The following is a 27,365-nucleotide window of genomic DNA, read 5'->3' as shown; positions in this document are numbered from 1 at the left end:
ATCTTTATTTTGTTTACTTGTAGAAAATATCTGCTAGTAAGACTGCTGTAAATATAGCCTGCCTGAGGATATGCTATCCCCATTAATCCTTTTGAATAAGTCTAGGACTCTTAAACTACCATATATATCATGATAAATACATCACATGGCCTTTGTTTGGTAAAATTATAGCTTGGATTATAAATTTGTAGGTGTGGCTCATCCATGAATTTAGGGGCTTCCCATTCTCTAAAATGTAGCCTTTTATTTTCAAAATAATGAAAGTCTTTAACTCTCTTGTTTGCCAAGATAACCTGGAAATGGTAACCAATGCACTGTTTTCCTGACTCTGCAGAGAGACTGTGAGAATAACATCAGTAGTGTGAACTTCATCTTGCCAGGTCATTAAAAGGGACTGATTTTTTTAGATCAGTTTTCTGGTGGAGTGCCCTTTAAACAATACCTCTGGAAATGGTATAAAAATATCCTTTAATGTTTTTGTAAATTTTTGTTAGGACCCAGGGCAACAGTCACAGGGCCACAGATTTAAGGACAAGGGTCCAGTGGGCAAATGAACTGTGGAGGCAGTAGGCTTCAGCATATGGTTTAGAAAGAGGCAAGCTGGTGTTGCTGGAAGGTCAGCAAGGAACTGGGGAGAGTGAAAACGATAGCAGTTGGAGATGGAGGCAGTTTACTGCAGGTTAAAAGCTTTTACCACATTTTCTCAGGGACTCCATCTCCTGTTCTCCATAGTCCAATATCCTAATGTTATGATTTCCATCAAGAGAGAGCAAACCTGAATCTTGAGTCTGAGTTGCATCTGAGATTAAGGAAAAACAGAAAGAACATAACTAAAGTTATAACTAAACACAAGATAGAGCAGATCCAAAGTGCGTCCCCCTTACCCTGTGCCAGCAAACACCCCGAACTGCCTCAGAGCAGGACCCAGTAGTGAAATAGGGATCAACACAGAAAACATACACCTCCTTAATAGTCACATCCTGGCTCGGGAATCCACCACATATCTGGGGTTCCCTCCCCTCAGGAGCCTCTCCCAGCATATGCCTACTTTGCTCCCTTGTCCTTCCTGCATCAGACTCTTTCCTTCAGACTCCCCCCCACCTCCCCCACAACACATCCATGGTTCCCTCAGCCCTTGCCCCAAGAAGTGTCCAGCCCAAAGGGACATCCTGGCAAAAGTGAAGGACCTCCAAATGGGCATGTCCCTCAGGGACACAGATGCACCCATGAAAGAAGAGGAGTCCATCCTTTTGTGTGAATTTACCATGTGGTTCAGTGTTAGAAGTGTCTGATTGAAGGGGTCATTTGGTAGGGTGGAACATATTGTCATGAACAAATCAGATTGCGATGAGCCTCCAGGATGCAGGGAGGCTCTTCTTTGGGTCCCTTAGGATCGTTGGCATATTCCACTTTGCAAGACTGAGCATCTACCTTACTGTTGTGGGAGCGAGGGCAATAGGTGATAGCAAAAAATCAAACCTAGAAAAGAGTAGAGCCCAGCATAGCTGTTGGGCCAGGTCTTTAGCAGAGTGCAGGTATTCTAGATTTTTGTGATCAGCGAAGACCTGAACTAAGTGTCTGCCTTCTCCTAGATAATGCCTCCTGGTTCTGAAAGTCACTGATGGCTAGTAGCTCCTTGTCTGAAATTTCATAATTGTGCTCAGCATAGATTTCTATTATCCCTTGGCTAACTATACCAGGTACAGCGTGTGCGCGCGCACACACACGCACACACAATATTCTTGTATGGGGCAAAAAGCTTCTGAAGAAAATGATGCAGACGCCTCATTTTCTAGCATAGGTCATTGCTTTGCAAATATTTTATTGTTTACTTTATATATCTAAGGAGATGCCAGCCAACACATGAGATTTAGCTCACTGCTGTTTTCTGTAGAAGGGTTAATTTATATGGATAATACTGTCCTAGCACTTAAGAAAAGCTTTGAGATTATGTTTGTACTTGAATCAAAGCTAAGTATAATACTCACAAAACAGCAGAATTTTCACAAGCTCATTCTAGACTACAATTACTAAATTTTACAAGTTACCTGTGATGTTTTGGGAGGTGTTTTAAATCATATGACCTGCTGCCTAAAAAATTATATTATAAAGTGTATATCCTACAACTTAGGCCCTCACTGAGCAACATATGTAAGCAAGTGCCTAACTTTAAGCACGTGAATGGTCTCTGAACCATGGCTTTAGAATCTAGAAACATGTAGCACTTGAGTTATGAAATACGGTAATTTGCTCTAGGAAATATGGCCTATGGGGATTGAGAGTGTTATCAGTGCTGGGCACATCACCTGTTATCAATTGTTTATATATTATTAATAATATATGTGTATTATCATGGGGCTAGGGGCCCCTGCCAGGCACCAGGGGCCTATTGTACTAGGCTCTGTACAGACACATTCCTGTATTTTGCACATTTTTGTAAACCGGTGTGGAAGAATTTTTTATTCGTTTGATCAGATACTTTGGGCTAGCCTACAGTGTGTGTGTGTGTGTGTGTGTGTGTGTGTGTGCGGGGAGGTGTTGTACTGATGTAACTACACTGCCAGTGTAAATTTTTAGTGTAGAGGTGCTGCAGCGGTGTACAAAATGATCAGCACTGGTCCAGTTCATTCCAGTTCCAAATCAATTGGTATAGTTACACTAGTGTAAAAATCCCCAGATTTTAGACAAACCCTGGATTGCGGAGTCCATGGTCCCTAAGCAGACAGATCCTACTGGAACACTGAGATGAACAGATTGCTAAACTGTGACCCAGGGGGTTTCAAAATGGAGATTTGGATACACTCCAGAAGCTTGAAACTGATTGGTTTTTTTTTTCTCTTTTTGGATGCCATCAGGCCAGGGATGTTTAGGAATGTGTTAATAATTCTCAGAAGAGATTGGCCAGGTTTACCTCCAGTGACTAATGAAACTCTCATACTCGGTTCCTTCCTGCTGTTTAATAACATTTTCAAAAGAGCCCTTTAGGAAGATGAATAGTATTGTAATGCTGCAGCTGAGGAACTGGCACTCTGTCAAAGAAAACACAGGCCAGTTTACTATGCGTGGCACTGTATTTTTCTTTATACTTCACAATAGCTTATTATTAAATGAAAAGGGATTTCTAGTCCCCATTAGGGACTGGATATTATTAACAAACAGTTCTGAAGAAAAATTAAGTCACAAAACATTACTGAAGTCAGATTACATGATAGCAGCAATTATACATGCTGCTCTGGATATGGTTGCGTCAGAATTTATTTGATAAATCCTGAATTTCAGGGGTTTGTAATATAACCATAAAAATTGATTTGTTTGGAAATAAATTTCACTCTTGATCCCTTTTCTCCCATATCAGTTTTATCAAGGATTTCTAGTGTACAGATATATTGCACAAGGATGGCAACTGGACTGATTTCATGGTCTTAAAGTAGAGATAGGCACAAACTAAAACACTCAGATCCAGATTTGAACTTTTCCAAAGTAGGTGTGGTGATCAGATCCAGGGTTATATAACAACAAGACAACCTCTGAAATTCCTAGAATGACTCATTGGTCTTCCCTAGTAAATACTGGTTTAGATTGGAGCAAATCTGGCTATTTCACACAGCTCTAATATCAAACCTCAACCCTTGTTTGCAAGAGTTTGGTGACTGTAGAATAGGGTTGTTCACACAGCTGGGGAATCACCAAACCTCCCCAGCTCCACAGACGGCTTTAGCTTTGAGCTATGTAAGCAGCCCTATAAGAGAACCCTGAACTCTTGGGATCTCTATTATGTCAGCAACTCCTTTTAGCTCACAACTACTCCCTCCTATTCTTGCTGTGATCTCTCTCACATGGAAAGCTAAACTTGGAGGCTCAACCATCTACTATCCATCTTAGATAAGCAACGCAATGCACACCCCCTAGGAGCTGCTGATACCTAGCTCCCCAATGAAAAGCACCTTGAAACCCTGCCTAGTTGCCAATCTCTCCACACAAAAAACAGAATCTCAAAGTCAAGCGAGAGTTCTGAATTTGCTATAGGTTGAGACTTCTTTTTGCATCTACACACAATGTGCTTTCAGAAGCTGCAGCAAGAAAAACTTGCTAAGTCATGCTCAGGTTAGCTTGCCCTATGTCTGTGGAATTGTTTAGCTAGTCTTCCTAAGAGCTTGTCTACACAGGGACACTCAGGAAAGTTAACACCATCTCTATACTACAGGGACTATAACGGCATAGCTACAGGAGCCACAGTTGTAGCCATGCCAGCAAAACCCTGTAGCACGGAGGCAGCCTACAGCGACAGAAGGCATTTTCCCATCGCTGTAGGAACACCACCTCTTGGAGTGAGGTCAGCTAGGTCAATAGAAGCAGTCTTCCATCAACCTAGCTGCATCTATACCAGGGGTTAGGTCGGCATAGCTATGACACTCAGGATTTTTTTTTGCACCCATGAGCACCGTAGCTTTGTCTACATATGTTTTAAGTGTAGACCAGACTTCAAAATATGAGGGGAATTAAAGTTACAATGAACTAAGGCCACTTCATTTCTGAATGAGTGCATCTACCTGGGGTTTAACGTGTTTTAACTTTACACCTTTAGTTACTTCATCTTAACTTTCCTGAACATCCCCATGTAGACACACCCTAAGTATCCCTGTGTAGATGCTCCCTAACTCCAACTTTGTTCTGCAACTGGCAATCCCAAGACCCAGGGTGTTATCTGGAGAGCTCTCCCCCAGTGTGCCCTGCCCAAAACATCGCTTATGGCAATGCAGGCTACATAAACAAACAAACAAACAAACAAAAAGTGCTGTACTGGAATTTACATCCCAACAAACTGCTTCACCACACACCTTCTGTCCTTCTTTTCTATCAGTTTGCTGAGCCATGCTAGTGACAGACTGGTGGATTTATTAGCCACTTGGGATGAGGCTAATGTGCAGACCTTGATCCCGATTGGAGATGACTGTTCAATTCAGGCTGAGCTGAGCTCTGTTGTCCAAAAATCTGTAAATCTACAAGTGGGTATTGGACAAATTAACTGATTCTGGAATAACGAGAAGTGCCAAGCGGTGCTATAAGAAGATAAGTCACTAAAAGCTTAGTACAATGGAGATTGTGGCAATAAATTTGGCTTTATATATTTGCCAGATCCTCCTTTCCATTGTACTACATGGGTTACTGAAATCTCCCTGAGGGCAGCTCTGCTTCCGCCAACTGGTCTTCCATGCTTCAACCTCAATACCCGCCCCTTCTTCCAACAAACAATGCCCAAAATTTAGATCCGAATGGGGCTTTAGGGCTGGTTAGAGGGGAAGGGAAAACTTGACTGGGAGAGAGTTGCTGGGTGTGAACTCACACTTCCAAGAAAACTCGCAGGGGCTGGTGTGAGACAGTGTTAAAGCCATTCAGCAAGCTGAAACATTCAGCAGCATCATGCTTGACTTGCGTTGCAACACCCTAGATTTTAAATGAAATAACCAGAGTGAATTTCCATCCATAAATACTGTATATTGAATTATGTCCTTTAATGAAAAAAAGTATTGCTTTCCCTTCTTCCATCTAAAGTTTGTAAACCCTCAAAACCTACTGTCATCACAGTTGCCATCTGCCTAGCTGGTAAGGAATGATTGGGAGCCCTATCAGGATTGTTCCTTGTTTGTCCAGAGGTGAGTGGTGTCAGTAACACTATTTAGTGCTTACTGGTACATTGCACTTTTCAACCATACATCTCCAAGAATTTTAGAAATGGTAAGTAAGCAGCAAAATCTCCATTTTACAGAGAAGGAAACTGAGGTATGTAGAGGTTAAGACCCACATTATCAAAAGCATGTCCACTAATTCTGGGTGCCCTAAATTGTTGTGTGCCCATCTCCACTCACCTGAAACTTGATTTTTCAGAAAGGCTGAGCCCCATGCAGTTCCTTTTGATTTCCTCTTGTGTTATGGGTTTCTGAAAATTTGACCATCAGAATTTCAAGTTGGGCACACAAACTGAAGCAAACTTTTGAGAAACTGGATCTAAATGACTTTTTCCAAGTTCATACTTGAGTCAGAAATAGAATTTATGGTGAATATTGGCCTCATTGAAGTCAATGGGGGATGTGTCATTGACTTCAGTGGAACCAGGCTTTCTACCCAAGTCTACTACCCAGTTCCCTATCCTCTAGACAGTGCTGCAAATGGTGATAATTGTTGAGACCAATGTCAAACTGTAAGATTCTTTCATCTCCTACAACTAGGGGCTGAGCAGGTTTTTCTTTGGTCAGAAAGGTTTATAATATTAAGTACAGCCCACTGTATTTTAGTAGGAAGATTAAGCTTCTTCCCTGGCCTACATTTAGCAGTACACAATAGGCCATATCCTCAAGTGGTGCAAACTGGCTTTGCTCCATTGGCTTCAATGGAGCTATACCAGTTTATACCAGCTGAAGACCTGCCTCATTACTGCTAATAAGGTGATTATATGTATTGGTCCTAATCACATTCAGCAGTTTTTAGTCGAGCAGCTAAATTTTCCTCACTAAGAGCACTTTGCGTTTATTTATTTTTCCTCTTGGAGATCATTGCTCTCAACTTTAGACCTTCATAATCCTTGACAAAAGCTTTAACCACAAGTTTGCTTCTGTGCCGCAAAACATGCAAGCGACCAACAATTTCACTTCATCTCTAGAGATTACATTGTGGGCTTTTTGCCCAAACTTAAAAACTGACTCTGACATTAGGATTAAATCAGCTCCAGGGACTTCAGTAGCTGGCAAATCTTCAGTGCTTCCCCAGTCCACCAATTCACATCAGATCACAAACACATATGACTTTATGCACTGTATGCTACTTGTTTGTTTAATGTGTCTTCTGGACTCTTTCCTAGGTGAGCAAAAGACAAGCGAATATAATTAATGTTGAGAAGCCTATTTGGGCCTGTTGATGTTCCACCAAAAAAGGTTGTTCTTTTTAAATCTTAGACTTGAAGTGACTTGAACATTATTATTGAACCTAGATTGCAACAACTATGTCGAACTGGTACTTCCTGTTTCTGAGTCACTGACAACTCAAAAGCAGATTGTCTTGAATGATTATGGATTACGGTCTTACAGCACAAAATGGGGTTTTAGTTATTAGCTGGTGTCTGCTACAGACTACCAAATCATACTACAGAACAAGATGACCCAGCTCCTTAAGCACCTATCTATAATGTAGGGTGGAAAAAGCAGCATGACCATGGGAGACTTAAATCCAAGTGATATATGCTGGAAGTTTCATGCTGCCTGTACTAAGGAGTCCCTGGAATTTCTGAAAATTATATATGACAAATTCCTAACTCAAAAATCTTGTTTCCAATATAGAGGACTTAGACTCATCTTGACAGATGGAAAGGAAGTTGTCACAGAACTAAAAATTAGTGGTAGCATAAGTACAAACGATCATGACTTGATCACATTTGGTATACATCAGCTCTGGTTGCACCTGGCAAGATGACCTCAACACAACCCAGTCCCAGATTTTCCCAAAACCATGCGCTCTGCAATGGCCAGCCCTTTCCTGGAGTATGAGGAGGAATAATAATGTTTGTTTGCTCCCCTAAAGAGACAGCATACACATCTCATCAGTTTAACTGGTGTTAGCAATCACTTCAAATTAAACATAGCACTGGGCTGGTTTAGATTGCAAGTAAAAATTAACAAAAGGAGAGAGAATGTTAAGAGAATTCAAGTATTAAAAAAGTGTTAAAAATACTTTAAGTGGCTAAGACTTAAGACAACAAGCTACAGTCTTTGTTCAAGGTAGTTTCCTTACCAATCTACCTTCCAGAAAGATGGCTGAACACACCTTTGGTCAGGATCTCCCACAGAGTCCAAAGTGCTCAGTTCCTTTGGCTTCTTGCATGAAAGATCCCTTGGGGTTCTTTGCCGCTCTCTGTTATAGTCTAGCGCAGGGGTAGGCAACCTATGGCATGCGTGCCAAAGGCGGCACACGAGCTGATTTTCAGTGACACTCACACTGCCCAGGTCCTGGCCACTGGTCTGGAGGGATCTGCATTTTAATTTAATTTTAAATGAAGCTTCTTAAACATTTTTAAAACCTTATTTAATTTACATACAACAATAGTTTAGTTATATATTATAGACTTATAGAAAAAGACCTTCTAAAAACGTTAAAATGTATTACTGGCACATGAAACCTTAAATTAGAGTGAATAAATGAAGACTCGGCATACTACTTCTGAAAGGTTACTGACCCCTGGTCTAGCGAACCTTTGAAATGGATTCTTCTGAAGGTTACCTCCTCTCTTCCCCCAAGAAAAGTTCATTCAAGTTGTGAGGAAGGAGACATGGAGTCTGCTGATGAAGGAAATTCCATGCTGGTTTCTCCCCCCACTGGTGTTTGCTCAAATGCAGATAGGTTAGCAATCACATGGCAAGTGGCCATTTAACTGTGATGACACCTGGTTGGAGGCTTGGGCCTATCCTTTGTCTAGAAGAAACCTATTTACACACTTCCCAGACTTGTCTGGTAAACACCTTTTAATTCCACATTTTTAATATTTGTATGGTCTCTTGGGTATTTACCATATATACACCAGGCAAGAAAATTAATGATCAATATGTTATTACTTTTCCAATGATACCTTACATGCCTTGTATCAGATACAGATTGGCATTAATGAACTGTTGCACACTGAACTGGTCAGGCCAGCTGAAATTCACTACCAGATACCATGAACCCCTGGCCGTCTTGCACTGGGATGTTGTTAGGGTCACAACCCCGCACCGCAAAAAGCAACAACTGGAAGCACAATTCTACCCCTAGGGAGATGGTGAGAAAACAAAGGATGTGTGATGGCTGTTAGTCACATTGCTTAATGTGTTACCGGAAGGTGCTCAGATGCTACGGTGAGAAGTGTGGTATAAGAACCTATATAGATTAGAATGAAGATTAAAGAAGACTCTGAGGAACCTATGAAAACTAATGAATGGGCAACACAATGACTGATGAAAGTCACTGTTGATAAAAGACGGTTACTCACCATTGTAACTGTTGTTCTTCGAGATGTGTTGCTCCTATCCATTCCAGTTAGGTGTGTGCGCGCCGCATGCATGTTCGTCGGAAGATTTTTACCCTAGCAACACTCGGTGGGTCGGCTGGGCGCCCCCTGGAGTGGCGCCGCTATGGCGCAGGATATATACCCCTGCCGACCCATCCGCCCCTCAGTTCCTTCTTGCCGGCTACTCCGACAGTGGGGAAGGAGGGCGGGTCTGGAATGGATAGGAGCAACACATCTCGAAGAACAACAGTTACAACGGTGAGTAACCGTCTTTTCTTCTTCGAGTGATTGCTCCTATGCATTCCAGTTAGGTGATTCCCAAGCCTTACATAGGCGGTGGGGTCGGAGTTAGATGTTGCAGAATGCAAAACTGCTGAGCCAAAGGCTGCATCAGCTCTGGACTCTTGGACCAATGAGGCAAAGGTGTGGACCGAGGACCAGGTAGTTGCACGACACAACCCCTGAAAGGGTATGTGAGCCAGGAAGGCAGCAGAGAAGCCTGAGCCCTGGTGGAATGTGCAGTAAGGTGGTTCTATGGAACATGGGCCAAAACACAGGAGGTGCGGATGCACAACGACATTGAAGATGAAATCCTCTAGGAGGAGACAGGTATGCCCTTCGTCCGGTATGCCGGTACGACGAAGGTTTGGGGGCGTTACGAAAGGGCTTTGTCCGCTCGATATAGATTGCGGATGCCCTATGGACGTCTAGGGAGGGCAATTGTTGCTCTCCTTGCGATGAGTGTGGCTTTGGAAAGAAGACCGGAAGGAAGATATCCTGGTTGATATGAGAGGCCGACACCACCTTAGGGGGGAAGGTCGGACGTGGTAACAACTGCCCTTGTCCTTGAGGAACACAGTATACCGTGGGTCCATCGTGAGAGCCTGAAGCTCGGAGACTCGTCTGGCCGATAGAAAGGCTACAAGGAAAACTGTCTTCCAGGACAGGTGTCAGTGAGCATGTTGTCAGTGGCCTGAATGGGGCAATCATAAAACTGGTTAGAACCAGGTTTTGGCGGGGGCCAACTGGGGGGGTATAACGCTCCAAACCCTTGAGGAACCTATAAACCACAAGGTGTAAGAATACGGAGTGGCCACTCTCCGCTGGGTGGAAGGGAGAGATGGCTGCCAAGTGTACCCTTAAGGAGGACCGCGCCCGGTGCTGCTGTTTGAGAGACCAGATGTAGACCAAGACGGAATGGATCGGGACCTCGGCGGGAGAAACATTGTGCGTTACATAGCAGCAGGAGAAACGCTTCCAGTCTGCCAGATACGTTAACCGAGTGGAAGATTTCCTACCACCCAGGAGAATCCTGTAGAACCGAGGCAGAACAATGTAACTCGGATCAGTTCCGCCACACAGCAGCCATGCTGTGAGGTGCAGGGATTACAAGTCTGGGTGGTGAAGCTTACCGTGATCCTGCGCTATGGGGTCTGGGCAAAGAGGCAGGGAAATAGGGTTGGCTACCGACAGGGGTAGCAACCTGGTGTACCAGTGCTGCCTGGGCCACGCTGGAGCAATCATGATCAGGTGCGCTCTGTCCCTGCGGAGTTACAGCAGGACCCTGTGAACCAGCTGGAATGGTGGAAAAACGTACAGCTGATGACTCATCCACGGCATCAGAAAACACCTCCAAGATCAAGCCCGGGGAGAGGCCTTGGAATGAAGAGAACTTCTCTCTCTTTTCGTTCTCGTGAGAGCGAAGAGGGCTATGCGGGGAAAGTCCCACTTCCGAAAAACGGAATAGATAATGTCCGGAGGAAACAACCACTTGTGAGACAGGAAGGATCTGCTGAGGCAATCTGCCATCTGAAATGTCTGGCATACAAGGCAGACTGCTCTCAGCTCTCAGACATCGATGTGCAAGGCCAGCTCTTGAGCCGACCGAAGGCCGTGAGTGCAAAACTGACCCAGGTGAGCACCCAGCCGAGAGATGGGGTGTCTGTCATGAGGGACCCCGAGGGGTGAATGAAACAGCATCCCTGGATACACCAGGGAGGGCGCTGACTCCCGGTCGAGGGAGCCAAGGATGCTCAGGGGGAACGAGACGACCATGAGTATGCTATCTCTGCCCGGGTGGTACACCAAGGTGAGCCACGATTGAAGTGGACGGAAGCGAAGCCTGGCATGTTTGGAAACAAACGTGCAGACAGCCATGTGACTCAGGAAAACCTAGGCAAGTGCGAGCCAAAGTTGTCGGGAAAGTCCGTAGACCTTGTACAATTGTTACCATCGCCTGAAACCGAGGCTGAGGTAAGCAGGCTCTGGCGAGACTGGAGTCCAGGATGGCCCTAATGAATTCTATTCCCTGTGTGGGAATCAGAGTGGATTATTCTATTGATCATCAGGCCTAGACACAGGAATAGGTCCGTGTCGATGCCCACATGACTGGTAACTTGGGCCCGGTGGTCCCTCGAATGAGCCAATCGTCTAGATACGGAGAACGTGTATCCGGCGGTGGCGAAGAGAGGCGGCGACTACAGCCCTGCACTTTGAATACACTTGGGCTGTATAGAGGCCAACCGGGAGGGCCGTATACTGGAAACGACGGTAGGCCCCAAACCGGGGATACCTTCTGTGTGGAAGAGAAATGGCGACGTGAAAATACGCACCCTTCATATCGAGGGCGGCATTCCAGTCTTCGGGACATCGTGAACTTGTTGGGGTCCCGCAGGTCTAGGATAGGTCTGAGACCTCCCTTCGCCTAGGGGATTAGGTTTCGTCCTTAGATACCTCCTGTATAGCTCCGATGAAGAGGAGCATCCGCACCTCTTGCAAGAGGAATCACTCGTGAGAGGGGTCCCTAAGAGGGACGAGGATGGGTAGGCTTTTTTCCCCATTGTGGTTAGAAGGACCGCAATTTTGGCTCCTTTGGGGTCCTGATTGACGCCTACGACCGTGTAAGCGACTCCTGCTGGCAAAGTCCTGTCTTTGTCTAGTCGCAGGGTAAGAGCGGTGAGGCTGGGGATGGAAAGGTCGGCGCTGAAGCACCGGCGTGTGCATGCCGAGAGAGAGAGCGCAAAGTGACCCTGCTGCCCTTTAGGCTTTGCAGCCTAGGGCCAGTTTTTTTCAGAGAACAGGCCTTTGCCATTGAAGGCAAGTCCTGTATAGTGTGCAGCAGCTGTGAGGGAAGGCTCGATAACTGGAGTCATGAAATGCGCCTCATGGCAACACCCGAGGCCAGAGTCGTGGCAGCGGAGTCAGCTGCATCCAACGAGGCCTGGAGGGAAGCCCTCACCAGCTTCTTCCTTTGTTCCAGGGCATCGAACTCTTGACAGGAGTTCTGAAGAACCGACTCTGTAAATTTGCCCACCGCCACCCATAATAGCAGCTAAGCAGGGCTTGCTAGTTTGCTACACAAAGTTGCAGGGCTCCTGCCAAGTACATCTTACGGCCCAGTAAGACCATTCACCTAGCCTCCTTGGATTTAGGGGCTGGTGCCTGTTGGCCATGGCGTTCCGTCCCATTGAGGGACTGGATGACAAGGGAGCGGGGCGGGGGGAAGATATACGTATAGGTACTCGTACCCCCTGGAGGATACCATGCACTTGCATTTCGATCAGAGGAGGGCCCGAGGAGTATGTTCCTGCCCCCGCCTCATCTGGGGAGGAGGAAGAAGAAAGGCCAGGTACAAGCAGGTCCTGTGTGGGCTCGCGCTCCTGGACGACCTCCTGATCCGGTGGGATCTGGGAGCCCGGTGGCTGAACCGGGGCTTACTCTGTACCGGTCGGAGGGGAACGGCTAATTGTTGCCTCTGGCATCCAGAGCTCCGATGGAACAGAGTGAGATGGGATCACTGGTACGCCTCTGGCGTGGTAGTACGCCCAAGGTGACTAGAATGACCACTGATAGGTCTCCTGGAAGACTCTGGAGGGCACATCGGAAAACCGAGTACTGCGCATATGAAGCGTCCGCACGGGGCAACACTGATGCGTGGCTGGATGGCCATGGAGGAGCTGAAAGCCCTTGGTAGAGTCTCCCTCTCTAACTGACGTCGCTCGACGCAGCACCGGGGATCGGTACCAGGAGACATACCGGTACCGAGAACGGGACCTGCCACCGGAGCTGTGCCGGGCGGTCGACCGAGAGCGTGAGGCTCGATGATCAGGAGTGGCTACGGGAGTCCCGGTGCCTGGGGCGGTGCCGGGAGCTGGATCGGTGCTGAGTGTACCGGGCCAGCGAACGGGACGCTGACCGGTGCCGCGAGTACTACTGGTACTGAAATGGAGAACGGTACCGAGACTGCGAGCGGCGTCGGGACCTCGATCGGTGATGGGACCGAGAACGTCTGCGGGACCGCGATCGTGAACAGTGCCGCTCTGCGGTGCTGACGCCGGGTGGCGTGAGCAAGACAGGCTCGCTGATAGACAATATAACCCACACCGGCGGTGCCGGGGGTTAAAGCCGCGCAGGCTCTGCCCTTGCCATCAACTCCCTCGCTGTGGAAATGTTTCCGGCGTGGAGGGAATAGTGAGCTCGACCATAGCTCGCACCGGGGAGCGTTCAGGTGCTGGACTCGATGGCTCTTGTGTGGCCGGAGTCTACGGTGCTGATACTGTCAGTGCCGCAGCAGGTACCGGTGCCAGGCAGTGCGACGTAGTAGAGCGCTTGGGCTGCGGAGCAGGCATCTCGGACGCAGCTTAATAGCGAGCTCGACCACGGTCCGTATCGGGGAGCTTTCCAGCACCGGACTCGACGGCTCTTGCCTGGCCGGAGTTAACGGTGCGGATATTGTCAGTGCCGTGGCAGACATTGGTGCCGGGTGATCCAACTGAGCATAGCGCTCGGCTGCGGAGCAGGCGGCTCGGACGCAGCAAGGATATTGTGCTTCGTCATCCTCTAGGAGAGGGATCCATGCTGAGTGGAAGCCAGCGACGGCCGGCGCCGAGAGGCCTTGGCGATACCGGCGATCCGGTGCCAAGGGAGCGCTCCTTGAAGACTAACCAGCGCTCGGCGCCGAGAGCGGAGGAGCAAGAGCTGCCTCCCTCAGGAGCTGTTTGAGACGAAAGTCCCGCTCCCCTTTGTTCTCGGATTAAAGGGCTCACAAATGCGGCACTTATCTGTGAGGTGAGATCCCTCGAGGCACTTAGGAGAGGATCTCTTGTCTGCCTCGGCTTGTGGCCGGCCGAGCATTATAAAACCCTGTGGACCGGGCATCGGACCCGGCACCGGGTGAGGGGATGGGGATAAACCCCAAACCCCTGTGAAATAAATACACTATACTATACTACAAACAAATAAAGTTAACTACAACTATAAACATCTGAACTATATACTTAACGAGAGAAACTACGAGTAGCTAGGGAAGTGGAGGTCAGCTAAGCCGCGCTCCACTGCTCCAACGACCGACACGGGCGGTAAGAAGGAACTGAGGGGCGGATGGGTTGGCAGGGGTATATATCCTGCGCCATAGCAGCGCCACTCCAGGGGGCGCCCAGCCGACCCACCGAGTGTTGCTAGGGTAAAAATCTTCCGACGAACGTGCATGCGGCGCGCGCACACCTAACTGGAATGCATAGGAGCAATCACTCGAAGAAGAAATGGAAGTTAATGCACATTGGAAGGAATAACTCAAACTACTCATACACACTAGTTGTTTCTCAATTAGCTGTAATCTCCAATGAAAAAATTCTGGTTGTCACTGTGGGTCACAAAATACAGACTTCTGCTCAAGGTGCATCAGTGGTCCAAAAAAAAGGGTGGGGGGGACACATAAGGAATGGGGTAAAAAACCAACACTGAAAATATTGTAATACCATTAGAAAAATCAATGGTACACCATCATCTTTAATACAATCTAAATTTCTCTTTTTAAAAGTTAGAACAGAAATAGGTATAGCCCAGAGACAAGCAACAAAACTGATTGAGTTTAAATAAAAGGCTTCCATTTGGGGAAAGATCAAAAAGGCTGGGACTGTTTGGTTTAAAGAGGAGATGAATTAAAAAAAAAAAAGGCATGAGATACACATAATACTGAGTGGTACAAAGAAGGTAATTTTGATGCTCCCTATTTCCTAATACAAGAACAAGGGGACAGCCAATAACACTGAAAGGAGATAAATTTGAAATATTAAAAAAAACCCACCATAAGATCCACCTATAGACCACATCATCATGAGACAGAATCCAGGGTTCTAACAGGATTTTAAAAAGTACACATGTAGAGGGAGACAAGATAAATAAAACTTATCCTAAGGTGGGGTAGTCGATTGGCGGACTGAAGACCAAATCTGGGCCTCCAGACATAGATGCTGGAATATGGGTGCTGCCGCACCTCTGGCTTGTAATGATTTCAATCATATACAGGGTTTATAGTTTGGTTCAATGGCTCTCAGCATCCCCACTATGCAAATTGTTCCAGCACCCCTGCCACCAGATGCTTTTGAATTGACCGTGAAATTCATTTATATATTATTCATCAATATCATTTTTGTATTATTTTCTCTGGAGTCTGAACCTTGACTATACCTTGACCAATAAACTTGGACCTTAAAAAATAATCGATTACCCCAACCTATGGGATATAAACTCTTTTGTTTTAGGGTGTAAGCCATCTACTAATGGATGAGGATTACAAGGAAACTTCCTCTATGGACAGATTATTACAGTTATCGGTTCGAGGGTTCTCAATTAAGTGAATTAAACATGTTTCCCTTCCTGACAGCTCTGCTAATTTTAGAAGTTGTTTTGTGACTGGAATCAGCCTAGTTCATATCTGTAAGAACAGAGAACAGATCATGGGACATCAAGTTTTGAAAATTTCAGTTATTCTGGACATTTCTTCATTATAAATGATAATACCACCTAGCACTTTCATAGCATTTTCTAGCTGGGGAGCTCAAAATATTAATTTAATCTCAGACACACTGATAGCCTAATGCTATAGGTGGGAAAACTGAGGCACAGGGAGAAATTAAAGGTGAAAAGCATCCAGTGCTGAGGGCGCCAAAAGGCCATAGGCCTCAAGGTTTAGTTCCAGGGCAAAGGCTAAAGTGGCTGATTCTATCAATAACTGGTGCAAGGGCTCAGCACTTCACAGGAGATGCCTAGAAGCAACCTCAGTTCCTGGGGGCTCAGCGCGTTTCCTCCCCATTGCCTTGCCCAATGTCACAAGAGAAGTTGTGACACAGGTGGGAACTTAGAATACTGATCACCTGACTCCCAGTCCTGTGTGTGAACCAGAAGACAACAAGCTGAAGAGTAGGATGCTCATCATCAGCCTGACCCAGCTCCCAGCTGAAGTTAATGGCAAAACTTCAACAGAAGCAGTGTTGGAGTCTACAGGTCTTATTACCTTAGTGACATGTTTCCAGTCAACTGGTTTGTTGCTTTAGAAGTTTTTAAGCTATTTAGCATGTGGTCTCTTCTTCAAGAGATGATATTCAGTACTGTTATTCACATGCAATTGGAATGAATTTTAAAGAAGAAAAAAAAACTCTTAAAAGTTGCTTGAACCCTCTTAAAGGAAAACTGCAGGAAATAGTAGATTTGGGACTTAAAGGACATCATTTGCCTGTCTTATTATCTCATTTTTCAGTGGAGCTGACAGGACAGCTGCCTGTTATTACAGTGCACACCAGGAAATACTTAACTGCCAAACAGTAAAGAGCTAGTGAGGGATTAGCACACAAAATAGAATTCTTGCACCTGGTAGTCATGCAGTTAGATTTATCATTTTTGTAGGATATGTTACTTACAGCCTATTTACAAAGAAACAAAAAAAAATGCCTGCTTGTCATTGTAATTATAAGTATTAGTAACAGTTTTGCCGTTTTTATGTTAGATTACATTAATTGCTAGTGGTTTTCATTTCATTGCAATAATCTTTTATTACGTTTACATAACTCTGTAATACATTTAGTATTCTCAGTTGCATGTTTAAACTGTTCCTAAAAGTGTCAGATCAATACATTTTAATTGACCAGAAGGCTGTTGTTGTCATTAGAGATATTATGTAACATTAGAGCTCACTTTTGGAAGGATGTTGATAAACTGTACTTAGTTTAAAAGATGGTAAATCTCCTATTCCAGGTGTAGCTCACTGTCAGTGAGCTTTATTTATCTTCATCACTATCTTAATATAAAGAGAAAATGTCTAAATTCAAGCAGGTTGCTGGTGTGTGAAGTGCATTAAATACACACACAGATATAATATGATCATGTATCTTTATGTATTAACCATCCTGGGCCTACACAAAAGTGAAGTGCAGATAGAACAGTTTCTCTCTACTTTTTATCTTTTGTGCTGCTTTTGCTCTATATACAACCTCTGTCTGAGGTTCCATCTTGTCTCTACTGTTTCAATATCTGAATTAATGTAGAGCACTTCTGCACATCAACCATCCTGGCCTGTTCTCTAGAACGTCTTGTAGACATCCACCCCAGCCTCATGTTGACCAACCACTGCTGGGAGATTGGAAGAGCTATGAATTGCCTGGGAGGAAAGGACCCCAGAGAAGAAAGACAAAGACATTGCATACATTCCACTAAGCCAAGCCATGAGTCCTATGTTAAATGAGGGATTACCCTACTTATGCAGAAAGGGGAGGTGGAGTTGAAGAAAAGCACATCGATTTTCTACTTCCATAACTACTTCTGGGGAATCTTCCTACGATTCCTGGCTTTTAGAGCTACCCTCAGGGAGAATCTTTGGCTGAGAAGTGAGGTACAATTGCTACCTCTTGATTGCTCTTCCAATCTCCAGCAGTGGTTGGTCCACATGAGGCTGGGGTGGAAGTCTACAAGACGTTCTAGAGAACAGGCCCAGTTTGGATGGTTGATGTGCAGATAGAACACTTTCTCTCTACCTTTTGTTTATCTTTTGTGCTGCTTTTGCTCTATATTAATTCAGATATTGAAACAGTAGAGACAAGATGGAACCTCAGACAGAGGTTCCCAGCTGCTGTTACTTTCAAAAGAGGCTGGAAGCAGCTGGGAGAAAATCCAGGTAAAGACAGACAAATGAAGAAACTGGCTACCACCTACCTGCACTTGTGCCAGGCCCATCACAGAACAGGAAAGGGATAAGAGCCATGTTTCTAATGTGTGTTTTCATTTTCTATGTATTTTCCTCAGCAAGAGGTTCAGAATTTTTCAGGAGTGGCTCAATGATGTACTGGTGAATTCCATTATGACACTTAAGTAAATATTAACTTTAGTTAGTGCTGCCAAGTTTTTTAAAAAGCAAAGCACAAAACCTTGAGTCCCTGCCCCAAATTGCTTACAATCAACATAAGACAAACACTGAAAAGGAAGATAATATCCCTAGGAAGCAATAGGGAAAGGGGTGACGTGTGTTAAAACAAAAAGACAGAAGTTCATTTATAATATAAAATAAGAGTTAAATATATTTCTTTAGTTTAAAAAGAGTGAGCCACAGATAACACAGTAGTAGAGAACAAGGAGAAAGCAACGGCTTTGGAAGGAAGTTTGTGCACAGAGAGAAGGATGTCATTTCAGAGAACTGCAAAAAGGCAAGAGTGGAAAGAGACAATGTGAACAAGGCAGGAAGAACGAGGCAGACTGTAAAGCACAGGATTAGGAGTAACAGGAGGAAAGATATAGGGAAGGCAGAGCCTTAAAAGTAAAAACCTGGAGCTTCAGCTTCATGCAGAAAGAACTATGGAGCTAGAAAAGAGACCAAAGCTGGTGTGCAATATGGCAGCTGTATTCTTCCCATTCCTTATTTTTCTTACAGATTTAATTTTCTATATTGCTATTATGTCTATAAAAAGCCCCATTCTGCGCTTTCAAGGACTATGGTCTTTTAGAGGTGTGTTGCCATTTTGTGATCCGGGAAGATGGTCATTTCCTGCTTCATTCTCCTTTTGTGAATGGCACGTGAAAAAAGCCTAGTTCTCTTTTGATGTTTCTAAAATTCAAGATTTTTCTGTACCCAATTGAAGGAGGCATACTGACTCAGAGCCTGAGCCAAAGTCCACTACTGTCAATGGATGTCTTCATTGACGTCAATAAGCTATGCATCAGATATTAACACATCTCAATTCCTAACTTCTGATTTATATTCATTACAATCAACTCCCCGTTTCTTCCCTTTGCTTTTATATAACAGCTGCCTTCACTTCCTGTCTTAACTAGGCTGTTTTTTAAACCAACATAGCCTTATTCCTCAGTTGTGGCTTTTAGGGCATCTAATAAAGTGTTCTTAAATTATTCCAAATTATCATTCACATTTTTCTGATTAATTTTTTTCTCACAGCTGATCTGGCTCACAATTGTTTTCATCTCTGTGAAATTGGCCCTATTAAAGCACCAAGTACCTATGCTACCATTAACTTTTAGTTCTGAGATCAGTTCCTCTTTATCTGTTAAGATAAGGTCTAATATAGAATTCCTCCATGTTAGCTGCAACATTTGTTGATTTAGGAAATTGTCATCTATTATGTTTAGAAATTCTAAGGACCTTTTAGTACTGACAGCATGAAATCTCCAGCGTATGTCAGTCAAATTGCTGTCCCCCTTTGACCACACAGCTTTTTTCCCTACACATTGTAGATACATGCAGAAGGAAGTAGTCATTCTGTTCCATAGTGGTCTGTAACAGTTATAAACTAGTACCCCATCTTGTGCTTTATCTGTTAGGGTGGTGTTCCATAAGCATTCAGTTTATTTCAAGTTATCAGTGACTTGAAACAGGTAATGCCGTTTCTGATGCAGAGTTCCACTCCCCACTCGGCCCACTTATTCCTTTCTAAATAGGTTATAATAATTAATGTTAACATTCCAATTGTGTGTATCATCCCACCAGGCTTCAGTAATACCAACTAGACTGAATTTATGCTCATAAATGAACAATTTCAGTTCCTATGTTTATTATGCAGGCTCCTAGCATTGGTGTCTAATTCTCATTTAGCAGTTGGTGGTGAATTTTTCTAAAGGAAAAAAACCACCCTTTTATTTCTGGCAGATGGACTCATGCAGGTGGTAAACTGAGCTAGAGCGTTCTTTCCTAAGGATTGTCTTTTTTGCATATGCTAACAGCTAGGAGGAATCCTATTTAATGAACATTATTTTCTGTAGTATTACTACCCCGTTTGTATGTTTTGCCTTGCCTAGCAGTTGCCAGAAGTGAAACAAAGGACCATTAAACACACACTTTAAAGTAGTAATCCATGAGTCTTTGGATTGTCTATGGTATTTGTACAGCACCAATCAGAAGAGCATCTTGAGGGCTGAACTATGCTGGAAGGATCTGATTCAGGTACACAGCATATTATAGTGAAATTGCCATATCCTTACATTAAGTTAAAGACATGAAGTGAATGGACTTTTGTATTTAATTGAACTAGTATATAGAGGAAAGTTGTCCAAATATTTGGTGTAAAAGTCACTTAACCATTGAAGGACTTTACTGTTCTCATCTCTCTAAACATCACACAAAAATGTTTGTCAAGAAAAAAGTGTAAATAAACTACAGCAGGTTAAAAAATCATTAAATAAAGATCATATGATTTTTTTAAATTATTGGGAACAGCAGCGTGAGTTACAAGGGAAGAAGGAGGAAAAGAAACCTTATCCAAGTCATGTTACTGACCCCTCCAATTCCAGTTTTTATTTTTGCAGGACAGGGGAGGGTATCTGTCCAGTTCACTTATTGTCTTCTGTACCTAACCATTAGTTCAGGAAGATCCCAATGTACACAACCAGCTGGAGCACCTTTGGAAAGACAGAGCTAGTGACTAACTTACCTAAGTGCTTGCTGCAGAGATAGCATAAGCATCCTGTCACAGTTGCCAATAGTTTAGCACCTTATACCCTATACCTGCTACTCTACAGACAGACAAAAAACCCCATGGATGTAGTACACTTGCTTATTTATGGATATAGAGAAAAACCTCATTCCTAATCCCAGACACATGTATGCACTGAAGAATTATGGCAAGCTCTGTGGCATTTCTAATACTAGATAGTATAATTACAGGTGCTCTTTTTACAAGCATTTAATTATTGAATATTAAGTAAACTACTTGTTTTAGCAACATACTGTGGTAATACTGTATATTGCAAATAAAATTATTCCATTTAGGACCCTCTTCTTTGAGATATGGGAAAATTTAAGTAGGAGAATGCAGCCAAATTCATCTTCCTCTTTTCCCTTCTAAGATGTACAGGACTATATTATATAATTAAAAGAGAAAAAAATAACTGTGGTCCCCTCCTAGTCTCAAAAATTTCTAAATCATTTTGTTGTAATAATTTTAGCAGGAACCCATCTTCCATGGAGATAACTGGAGGGCAACTGAATCCCTCTCAGTTTGAACCTGTGAGCTCAGCACCCTCAACTCCCAATGAAGCCATTGGGAGAAGGGGAGAAATTTAAATTCAAATGGTTATGCTGTTTCCAAGAATGAGGCAAGGGGAAAATACATTGATTTTGCCCATATTAAAAAAAAATTCTAGCAACCTGTTCTCTGAGCTCTAGTGCCCCTTATTTTGGAGCAGGGATATGAAATTTGGCAGGAAGTGGCCTTTGTGTCAGATTGCCATCCCTGTGAAAATCCACCAAAAGCTGGCTGTTATAAGCCTTTGAAAAATTGCAGCTTACACTCTAGACTTTTGCTACAGTTTTGCAGCTAAATTTCCGGAAGATTCCATCTGCTTTGGGTATGCAGGACTTTCCCCCTACAATTGCAGTTCTGGGCTGCTGTGGGCCTGGCACCAGAACTAACAAAAGGATGCCTGTGTCTCCTGTGTTCTGAATGTCCACCATTCTGGGCCCAGGCACCACGGAGAAAGCTGCCCAGTTTGAATGGGACAAGAGCTGCACTGGGAGGGGTGGAATAGTGGGAGTAGATTGTAACAAGGAGACTTGTGGGGGAAGAGGGAAACTGAGTCTGGGAGTGTTGGGGAGAAACTAAGACTTGTTGGGCAAGGAGATTTGCTTGGGTGAGTGGGATGAAGGGTCTGAGGAGTGGAGACTGGTACTGGCTAGGTAAGGAGAACAGGACTAGGACAAGAAGCCAGGGCTGGGGAAGAGACAGGATTGCTACAGGAATGGGTTTGAGGGGATGGAGCAGAAGTGGTCAAGCTTGGGGGGAAATGGACAAAATAATCTGTGTCCATCTGTCATTGTGATGCCACTTGATGGAATTTCTGTTGTTACAGTTAGCGTTTGTGTATATAATTTCCGGGGAGAGGGGGATCATTTGTTTGTCCTCACCCCCATCCCCAGTGTATTCAGTGGGATATAGTCTTTAATTACATGATCATATATTGTTTTTTCCACAGCCCCCCTGCCTCATTCAGTGCACAGGATGGACAGAGCTATTCAGTGTTTTGTTTTCTCTTCATTGTTCAATATGTGACTCTATGTCTAATTTAGTGCACTGTATTCAGACCCTGCTCTGAAGACAGACATATTAATTTCCTCATGGATTTTTCTGTGGTACTAATCTCTATATTATCTGAGTCCTTCACAAACATTAATGAATTTATCTTCACAATACCCCTGTGAGGTAGGTGAGTGAGTATTATCCCCATTTTACAGATGAGGTACTGAGGCACAGAGTTTAAGGTTAAAAAATCCATAAATTTTGTGGGTGCCCCTGTTGAAACACCTAAGACCTGATTTTCTTCAAAGCACAGCTCCTGTTGACACAGTTACAGCTGTGAGTGCTCAGCACTTCTGGAAGTTAAACCCACAGGTCTCAAGTCAGGTACCCAGAAAATGAGGAACACAGTTAGTGACCACCTGTGAAAAGTTTGGTCCAAGTGTCATGCCTCACATCACATCTTCAGTCTTCCTGCAGTTCCGTGTCTCATTCAATAACACGTTCCATCTTCTGCAACAAATGAAGCAGGAGTCCTATAGACACATCTCCTTGACTACACAACCCTTATTCATCTCCAGAGAAAGCTCCATCCTGATCACTGAATGAAGCAGGAGTACTGTGGAAAAAAGTAGTATGTGATCATGTAATTAAAGACTTTGTCATAATGCAGATGCACAAGGGGCTGAATTAAGGTTGTACAGGCAACCTTAATTTTGGCATTTCCTAACTTTTCAGTGCTTGACTTTACAACATTGGTATTCTTTTAACATAGTTTCTCTTTGTGTGTTTCTGTATAGAATTTACTGCCTAGTTAATAACAGTCCATATTATCCTTATGGTCCTGCTCAATCACATCCTACATGTTTATTCTATAGTTCATCACTCCAACCATTTATATCACCACAACTAACATCTGCCTAGTTCTGGGAGTGCCACTTTTTCCAAAATCTGGGAATTTTTGAGTAAAATGTTTTGAATGAAAATTCCCAATTTCCCAAGTTGAAACATTTTACTCACAAATTCCCAGATTTTGGGAAATTTCCCAGGATATAGAAGCACTGTAAAAAACTTTATCTGGGAATTTTTCACCAGATTTAGGAAATTTTTAGCGGTAGGTTAGAAAAAGTTGGCATCACGATATAGAAGCACTGAGTCTTGGTCATAATACAGGAGTGAGATGGAAACGTCCCAATAAAGGAAAGGAAACTGAACTCTATTGGCCTACATATATCAAGAAACCACTGGCACCTTAAAACCTTTGCCACAACTGTGAAGAGTCTCTTGCCACTTTCTGAAGCACCACAATAAGTGCTGTTTGGGAACAAGGCAGTTTTACATGACTCATTCCTCCCAGCTGGAGTTTATTTTGCCAATAGGCATCAATGTGGGAGGCCAGAATCTCATTTAACAGAGTAAAGTGTCACTGGGGGAAAGGGAAGGGAAAAAACCCCAAGCCATTTAAGAAGTGAGACTTACCAAGAAGCAGACTGTAGAAAGTTTGTGACTACCACAGGAATTAGAAATAGGATGTGGTCCAGCTGGCTTCAATTGGCCATTAATCCTTAGCAAAGCCTGCTGGGAGTGGGAGGGTTCTGGAGCCTTTGCAATTTAGGCTTGGCAGCAGTGCTTCTATATCCTGGGAAATTTCCCCAGATTTTGGGAAATTTCCCAGGATATAGAAGCACTGTAAAAAACTTTATCTGGGAATTTTTTACCAGATCTGGGAAATTTTTAGTGCTAGGTTAGGAAAAGTTGGCATCACGATATAGAAGCACTGCTTGGCAGGAGGAGAGATAGGTAAAGGCATGCTGTTAAGAGAATATTAAGAATAACATTCAGGATAGAAAGGATCCTGAGAAGATTAAACCTGTGGGGACATTTTGGTAGATGCCCGAAGAGATTCTCCTGCTTGAAAAAGCTTACAGAAGAAGGTACTGAATTCTGACACCCTGGGTGGAAGCTATCTCCCTATAGAAACTTTGGACTTCCCAGAAAGCAATGACTTTGATCACACTTGAGGCACAATGAACATAGGGAAACAGGACTGAAAGTGACTGTAAAAGTTGGTGAAATAAATATTGTCTTTTTTTAAAAGCTGCTGCCACATTTCTGGCTTCCTATATCCTCCACCATTTCTATGGTGGTCAGGTCCTCCTCGCTCACCCATGCTGAGTAGCTAAGACACTCATGCTTAGGAACAATTTTATAAGTGAACCTGCTAGCCTACTCATAATTAGCTCACTCTATACAACCATAACTGGGTTCTCTGCAGAGAAGCTGTGGGAGGAAGAAGACCAAAGGAACTGTTTCTACTTTCCCCTCATTCTCACACCAGAATATCATGTGTCCACAGTTAACATATATAAATGTGAGCAATGGAGCTTATAAGAAAGAAAATAAATTAAGATGAAAGGAGTAGCCAACCAGCATGTTATGAATTCTTGTTTTCATGCCTTTCTTCCCATTCCATTAAGCCCCCTCTGGAAGTCACCTTGCCTGTATAGCACAGCTAATTCTAAATTAACCACTAAACACCATTTGCATATATATGTAGACTCTTGTACAGCAGCTGGCAGACAACAGTGAAACCACTGAGAGCACATATCATTACAGCCCACCCAAGAGACTTTTATATCATAATTAGCTGGTTGTGTTGGCTTTTCCCTGTTACAGATGTGACAAGCATTCTCCCTTATATTTTCTGAATTGTTTCTGAACAACTTTGAATTACCCTGAATTTTTTTTACTACTGGTGAGTATTCAACATCTTTAGTAGTCCAGATATGTTGTAAGTAGAATCAGTCTTTAGAGAGCCATCAAACATTGCAAGTGACAATGAGTGAGGGGTAAAGGATAAACAATTTTCTCAATATTAGATGGATGATGAAAAGTGGTCTTATGGCCAACAGATGGATGGAAGAAAACCTTTGCTTGCCCTGATGATTCATTCTTTAAGGTGGTAAATGGAACAGTAGTCACATTCTGACCTATATGTCCCTCATCCATAAGCATGTTTGGTTTTGCATCATTTGTAGTGTCAAGAAAATCAAGGAATGCTTTACCTCCATCCTCCCAGCAGGAAGCCAGAAGCTGAACTAACTCCACTTTTTTCTGGAATGCATTGATTTCACAATAGTTAAGCAGGGAAGGAAGATGCTGAGTAGCCTCAGAAGCAATGCAATACTGCTCACTGCTGCATGAAATGTCTGGGTCTGATTGAGAAAATTCTGCCCCTCTGCTGAAAACTGACTGCACATATTTTTGGATGTATACCACTGACTTTTGAGGGAGAGCATCTCTAGAGGCAGTTTCAAATATCTCATGATAACAATGCAATACTTACAAGGAACAGAAAGCTGAAGGCCTAATGAATAGTTGCAGGTAGCTTTCTCATCCTTTACCCCCACAGGATATTCCTTTTTCCACAACTCAAGGTAATAATATCTGCTTACTGATATTTCATTGCTATGTACTCCATAAATTCATGGCTGTGGATATCCTGTGGTTATAGCACATTCTGAAAAGTGAGAGCAAAGTGCATGTAAATCTGGAAGTTTTAGCTTGAAGTTGTATGTATAGGAGTCACTAGAGCATACAATGCAGCATCATATTTTCATCTTAATTTATATATGCTCATAAAACTAAAATCCCCCCCACCCAGATGACACTGCATATCATTTGAGTTATGTAAAGTGAAAAATGAGACTGTCTATTAAAAAAAATAAGAGAAATTAATGTGGTACAGAAAGTTGCCTGAAGTAGTGGATAGGGCTGTCCAATCCTTTCCAGAGGAATTTGCAACAGTTCATTACACTGAGCATTGATCATTTCCTTACATGCAATTAAAAAACTTCTGCTTCATGCTAACATGAACATATTCACAAATTGTAGTCTTTATGCTTTTCAATGTATCCTATTGACACATGAGGCATATTGTCCTTTTTACTGCACTTATTTCATTTATGTCTTTATCCAGCATAACAGTCCAGGTGTTATCTAAACTGCAGCTCATTGTCTGTTTAAATATTTTCATAATCACGCTGTTAAACAATAATAGAATACCATTTATTTAAATAGTTTTGGATGTTTTCTACATTTTCAAATATATTGATTTCAATTACAACACAGAAAACAAAGTGTACAGTGCTCACTTTATACTTATTTTTTTATTACAAGTATTTGCACTGTAAAAAAATAAAAGAAAAAGTATATTTCAGTTCACCTCATACAAGTACTGTAGTGCAATCCCTTTGTCGTGAAAGTGCAACATACAAATGTAGATTTTTTTTGTTCCATAACTGCACTCAAAAACAAAACAATGTCAAATTTTAGAGCCTGCAAGTCCACGAAGTCCTACTTCTTGTTCAGCCAATTGCTCAGAGAAACAAGTTTGTTTACATTTGCAGGAGATAATGCTGCCTGCTTCTTTTTTACAATGTCACCTGAAAGTGAGAACAGGTGTTTTCATGGCACTGTTGTAGCCAGCGTCGCAAGATATTTGTGTGCCAAATGTGCTAAAGATTCATATGTCCCTTCATGCTTCAACCACCATTCCAGGGGACATGCGTCCATGCTGATGACGGGTTCTACTTGATAACAATCCAAAGCAGTGTGACTGACACGTGTTCATTTTCATTATCTGAATCAGATGTCACCAGCAGAAGGTTGATTTTCTTCTTTGACGGTTCGGGTTCCGTAGTTTCTGCATCGGAGTGTTGCTCTTTTAAGACTTCTGAAAGCATGCTCCACACCTTGTCCCTCTCAGATTTTGGAAGGTACTTCAGATTATTTAACCTTGGGTCAAGTGCTGTTACTACTTTTAGAAATCTCACATTGATACTTTGTGTTTTATGAAATCTGCAGTGAAAGTGTTCTTAAAATGAACAACATGTGCTGGTTCATCATCTGAGACTGCTATAACATTAAATATATGGCAGAATGTGGGTAAAACAGAGCAGGGGACATACAATTCTCCCCCAAGGAGTTCAGTCACATATTTAATTAATGCATTACTTTTTTAATGGGCATCATCAACATGGAAG

At 43.2% G+C, this 27,365-nt stretch overlaps 1 long non-coding RNA gene across 2 annotated transcripts; it reads right to left on the bottom strand.

Moving 5' to 3' along the window:
• LOC120407154 lies at positions 1-25,831 on the bottom strand. 2 transcript variants are annotated; one of them, XR_005599817.1, is made up of 3 exons: positions 25,667-25,831; positions 5,868-5,938; positions 1-799 (listed from the first exon to the last, which is right to left on the bottom strand). It is a non-coding gene; the product is annotated as an uncharacterized LOC120407154 (long non-coding RNA). The 2 variants fall into 2 exon arrangements; XR_005599818.1 differs by lacking the exon at positions 1-799 and adding an exon at positions 4,864-5,000.
• Positions 25,832-27,365: the final 1,534 nt, after the last annotated feature.

Source organism: Mauremys reevesii, linkage group 5, assembly GCF_016161935.1.
Source record: "Mauremys reevesii isolate NIE-2019 linkage group 5, ASM1616193v1, whole genome shotgun sequence".
NCBI lineage: Eukaryota > Metazoa > Chordata > Testudines > Geoemydidae > Mauremys > Mauremys reevesii.
The sequence above is the reverse complement of the archived record's forward strand: the minus strand, read 5'-3'. Positions and strand labels throughout refer to the sequence as shown.